This window comes from Pseudophryne corroboree, chromosome 4 (assembly GCF_028390025.1).
Source record: "Pseudophryne corroboree isolate aPseCor3 chromosome 4, aPseCor3.hap2, whole genome shotgun sequence".
NCBI classification, from domain to species: domain Eukaryota; kingdom Metazoa; phylum Chordata; class Amphibia; order Anura; family Myobatrachidae; genus Pseudophryne; species Pseudophryne corroboree.
In genome coordinates, this window is record NC_086447.1 from 24,390,762 (window position 1) to 24,395,761 (window position 5,000).

The 5,000-nt window shown below is 35.6% G+C and overlaps 8 non-coding genes across 8 annotated transcripts; all 8 read left to right on the plus strand.

Annotated features, from left to right (window-relative positions):
* Positions 1-438: 438 nt before the first annotated feature.
* Positions 439-528, plus strand: TRNAY-GUA (transfer RNA tyrosine (anticodon GUA)). The gene is given in 2 exon segments: positions 439-475; positions 493-528. It is a non-coding gene; the product is annotated as a tRNA-Tyr (tRNA).
* A 239-nt stretch (positions 529-767) lies between these two features.
* Positions 768-849, plus strand: TRNAS-AGA (transfer RNA serine (anticodon AGA)). Its single transcript has one exon. It is a non-coding gene; the product is annotated as a tRNA-Ser (tRNA).
* An 839-nt stretch (positions 850-1,688) lies between these two features.
* On the plus strand, positions 1,689-1,778 carry TRNAY-GUA (transfer RNA tyrosine (anticodon GUA)). Its single transcript is given in 2 exon segments — positions 1,689-1,725; positions 1,743-1,778. It is a non-coding gene; the product is annotated as a tRNA-Tyr (tRNA).
* A 239-nt stretch (positions 1,779-2,017) lies between these two features.
* On the plus strand, positions 2,018-2,099 carry TRNAS-AGA (transfer RNA serine (anticodon AGA)). The gene has a single exon. It is a non-coding gene; the product is annotated as a tRNA-Ser (tRNA).
* Positions 2,100-2,937: 838 nt separating this feature from the next.
* Positions 2,938-3,027, plus strand: TRNAY-GUA (transfer RNA tyrosine (anticodon GUA)). The gene is given in 2 exon segments: positions 2,938-2,974; positions 2,992-3,027. It is a non-coding gene; the product is annotated as a tRNA-Tyr (tRNA).
* Positions 3,028-3,266: 239 nt separating this feature from the next.
* TRNAS-AGA (transfer RNA serine (anticodon AGA)) lies at positions 3,267-3,348 on the plus strand. Its single transcript has one exon. It is a non-coding gene; the product is annotated as a tRNA-Ser (tRNA).
* Positions 3,349-4,186: 838 nt separating this feature from the next.
* On the plus strand, positions 4,187-4,276 carry TRNAY-GUA (transfer RNA tyrosine (anticodon GUA)). Its single transcript is given in 2 exon segments — positions 4,187-4,223; positions 4,241-4,276. It is a non-coding gene; the product is annotated as a tRNA-Tyr (tRNA).
* Positions 4,277-4,515: 239 nt separating this feature from the next.
* On the plus strand, positions 4,516-4,597 carry TRNAS-AGA (transfer RNA serine (anticodon AGA)). Its single transcript has one exon. It is a non-coding gene; the product is annotated as a tRNA-Ser (tRNA).
* The last annotated feature ends 403 nt before the right edge of the window (positions 4,598-5,000 follow it).

The window sequence follows — 5,000 nt, forward strand, 5'->3', positions numbered from 1 at the left end:
CTTTAATGCAAAAAAAGAAAAATAAATGTCTGTGCATACTCTCATGTAGCACAATTATCTTCACTAGCTCAAAAGGGCCGCTCATTGTCCAAAATGAATTGTCAAATCAGAACAAACAATGGAATATCCCCATCATTCCTGGAACACTTGATTAGTTTACAAAACAAGCAAAATGTAAAAGAGTGTAGAAGGTTTGATAGGCTCAAGCATCTCTAATCTTAATATAAATTTGGCTACACTAAAAAATCTATTGAAAGTGATATTTTCCAAATGATTAAACATGACAATTTGTGTGATAAAGCAACACAGGAATAAGTAGTTGAATCTCTTCAGTGTAGTCAAATAATTTTTCATTTTGCTTGGAAAGTTGATAATGTTTAAAATTAACACTCAATCATTTTAATAGCACGTTATATCACAGTGGTATGCTCATGGAATCCTTCGATAGCTCAGCTGGTAGAGCGGAGGACTGTAGAGGAAATTGGTACAGAAATCCTTAGGTCGCTGTTTCAATTCCGGCTCGAAGGATGACGCTTTTGATAAACTTAGATGTCAGTACTGACATTTTACAAACCCAATACTATACCAAGTATAAAGCATTCTCCAAGTTATATTTTAAAAATCATTAATGCAGGTCACTGTGGTCAGGATTAACTTCCCATGGAAATCATCTCTGATACAATATTACTTCATTCATCCTCACAGCCTGAAATGAAGTAGCTCAACCCATAGAGAAACTTTTGTGAAAACATTTCATTGAATGAGAGGTAGTCGTGGCCGAGTGGTTAAGGCGATGGACTAGAAATCCATTGGGGTCTCCCTGCGCAGGTTCAAATCCTGCGGACTACTACCACATGGTTGTTTTATTTTTCAGAAAATTTACTAAAAGCTTGAAACCAGTGTTGCTCAGGGTGAGTCAGGTACTGGCACATCAAAATCTTTAGGATGCCTGCCTGTTCTCTCTTTCTCTATTTGTCATTCTCCTCCTCTCCTTGAGACTGAGCCCAGGAATCTCAGCAGCCATACTAAGTAGCATTTATTAATTACAAATGCATTTTGAATGTCAAATTTGTAAGAAAGTTTTGTACATTTAGCAAAATATCAAATTCATTTGAAAGAAAATGATGTCCACTCAAAGTAAAAAAGAGCTTTGGTTACTTTCAATGCACAACATTTTACTTTCAAATCGTGTCAGATGACTTTCAGTGCTAATTATTATATCATTAACCTCTCCTTTATTAAAAATTGTGCTTTAATGCAAAAAAAGAAAAATAAATGTCTGTGCATACTCTCATGTAGCACAATTATCTTCACTAGCTCAAAAGGGCCGCTCATTGTCCAAAATGAATTGTCAAATCAGAACAAACAATGGAATATCCCCATCATTCCTGGAACACTCGATTAGTTTACAAAACAAGCAAAATTTAAAAGAGTGTAGAAGGTTTGATAGGCTCAAGCATCTCTAATCTTGATATAAGTTTGGCTACACTAAAAAATCTATTGAAAGTGATATTTTCCAAATGATTAAACATGACAATTTGTGTGATAAAGCAACACAGGAATAAGTAGTTGAATCTCTTTTGTGTAGTCAAATCATTTTTCATTTTGCTTGGAAAGTTGATAATGTTTAAAATTAACACTCAATCATTTTAATAGCACGTCATATCACAGATGTACGATCATGGAATCTTTTGATAGATCAGCTGGTAGAGCGGAGGACTGTAGAGGAGATTGGTACAGAAATCCTTAGGTCGCTGGTTCAATTCCGGCTCGAAGGATGACGCTTTTGATAAACTTAGATGTCAGTACTGACATTTTACAAACCCAAAACTATACCAAGTATAAAGCATTCTCCAAGTTATATTTTAAAAATCATTAATGCAGGTCACTGTGGTCAGGATTAACTTCCCATGGAAATCATCTCTGATACAATATTACTTCATTCATCCTCACAGCCTGAAATGAAGTAGCTCAACCCATAGAGAAACTTTTGTGAAAACATCACATTGCATGAGAGGTAGTCGTGGCCGAGTGGTTAAGGCAATGGACTAGAAATCCATTGGGGTCTACCCGCGCAGGTTCAAATCCTGCCGACTACAACCACATGGTTGTTTCATTCTTCAGAAAATTTACTAAAAGCTTGAAACCAGTGTTGCTCAGGGTGAGTCAGGTACTGGCACATCAAAATCTTTAGGATGCCTGCCTGTTCTCTCTTTCTCTATCCGTCATTCTCCTCCTCTCCTTGAGACTGAGCCCAGGAATCTCAGCAGCCATACTAAGTAGCATTTATTAATTACAAATGCATTTTGAATGTCAAATTTGTAAGAAAGTTTTGTACATTTAGCAAAATATCAAATTCATTTGAAAGAAAATGATGTCCACTCAAAGTAAAAAGAGCTTTGGTTACTTTCAATGCACAACATTTTACTTTCAAATCATGTCAGATGACTTTCAGTGCTAATTATTATATCATTAACCTCTCCTTTATTAAAAATTGTGCTTTAATGCAAAAAAAGAAAAATAAATGTCTGTGCATACTCTCATGTAGCACAATTATCTTCACTAGCTCAAAAGGGCCGCTCATTGTCCAAAATGAATTGTCAAATCAGAACAAACAATAGAATATCCCCATCATTCCTGGAACACTTGATTAGTTTACAAAACAAGCAAAATGTAAAAGAGTGTAGAAGGTTTGATAGGCTCAAGCATCTCTAATCTTAATATAAATTTGGCTACACTAAAAAATCTATTGAAAGTGATATTTTCCAAATGATTAAACATGACAATTTGTGTGATAAAGCAACACAGGAATAAGTAGTTGAATCTCTTTTGTGTAGTCAAATCATTTTTCATTTTGCTTGGAAAGTTGATAATGTTTAAAATTAACACTCAATCATTTTAATAGCACGTCATATCACAGATGTACGATCATGGAATCTTTTGATAGCTCAGCTGGTAGAGCGGAGGACTGTAGAGGAGATTGGTACACAAATCCTTAGGTTGCTGGTTCAATTCCGGCTCAAAGGATGACGCTTTTGATAAACTTAGATGTCAGTACTGACATTTTACAAACCCAAAACTATACCAAGTATAAAGCATTCTCCAAGTTATATTTTAAAAATCATTAACGCAGGCCACTGTGGTCAGGATTAACTTCCCATGGAAATCATCTCTGATACAATATTACTTCAGTCATCCTCACAGCCTGAAATGAAGTATCTCAGCCCATAGAGAAACTTTTGTGAAAACATCACATTGAATGAGAGGTAGTCGTGGCTGAGTGGTTAAGGCGATGGACTAGAAATCCATTGGGGTCTCCACGTGCAGGTTGAAATCCTGCTGACTACGACCACATGGTTGTTTTATTTTTCAGAAAATTTACTAAAAGCTTGAAACCAGTGTTGCTCAGGGTGAGTCAGGTACTGGCACATCAAAATCTTTAGGATGCCTGCCTGTTCTCTCTTTCTCTATCCGTCATTCTCCTCCTCTCCTTGAGACTGAGCCCAGGAATCTCAGCAGCCATACTAAGTAGCATTTATTAATTACAAATGCATTTTGAATGTCAAATTTGTAAGAAAGTTTTGTACATTTAGCAAAATATCAAATTCATTTGAAAGAAAATGATGTCCACTCAAAGTAAAAAGAGCTTTGGTTACTTTCAATGCACAACATTTTACTTTCAAATCGTGTCAGATGACTTTCAGTGCTAATTATTATATCATTAACCTCTCCATTATTAAAAATTGTGCTTTAATGCAAAAAAAGAAAAATAAATGTCTGTGCATACTCTCATGTAGCACAATTATCTTCACTAGCTCAAAAGGGCCGCTCATTGTCCAAAATGAATTGTCAAATCAGAACAAACAATGGAATATCCCCATCATTCCTGGAACACTCGATTAGTTTACAAAACAAGCAAAATTTAAAAGAGTGTAGAAGGTTTGATAGGCTCAAGCATCTCTAATCTTGATATAAGTTTGGCTACACTAAAAAATCTATTGAAAGTGATATTTTCCAAATGATTAAACATGACAATTTGTGTGATAAAGCAACACAGGAATAAGTAGTTGAATCTCTTTTGTGTAGTCAAATCATTTTTCATTTTGCTTGGAAAGTTGATAATGTTTAAAATTAACACTCAATCATTTTAATAGCACGTCATATCACAGATGTACGATCATGGAATCTTTTGATAGATCAGCTGGTAGAGCGGAGGACTGTAGAGGAGATTGGTACAGAAATCCTTAGGTCGCTGGTTCAATTCCGGCTCGAAGGATGACGCTTTTGATAAACTTAGATGTCAGTACTGACATTTTACAAACCCAAAACTATACCAAGTATAAAGCATTCTCCAAGTTATATTTTAAAAATCATTAATGCAGGTCACTGTGGTCAGGATTAACTTCCCATGGAAATCATCTCTGATACAATATTACTTCATTCATCCTCACAGCCTGAAATGAAGTAGCTCAACCCATAGAGAAACTTTTGTGAAAACATCACATTGCATGAGAGGTAGTCGTGGCCGAGTGGTTAAGGCAATGGACTAGAAATCCATTGGGGTCTACCCGCGCAGGTTCAAATCCTGCCGACTACAACCACATGGTTGTTTCATTCTTCAGAAAATTTACTAAAAGCTTGAAACCAGTGTTGCTCAGGGTGAGTCAGATACTGGCACATCAAAATCTTTAGGATGCCTGCCTGTTCTCTCTTTCTCTATCCGTCATTCTCCTCCTCTCCTTGAGACTGAGCCCAGGAATCTCAGCAGCCATACTAAGTAGCATTTATTAATTACAAATGCATTTTGAATGTCAAATTTGTAAGAAAGTTTTGTACATTTAGCAAAATATCAAATTCATTTGAAAGAAAATGATGTCCACTCAAAGTAAAAAGAGCTTTGGTTACTTTCAATGCACAACATTTTACTTTCAAATCATGTCAGATGACTTTCAGTGCTAATTATTATATCATTAACCTCTCCTTTATTAAAAATTGTGCTT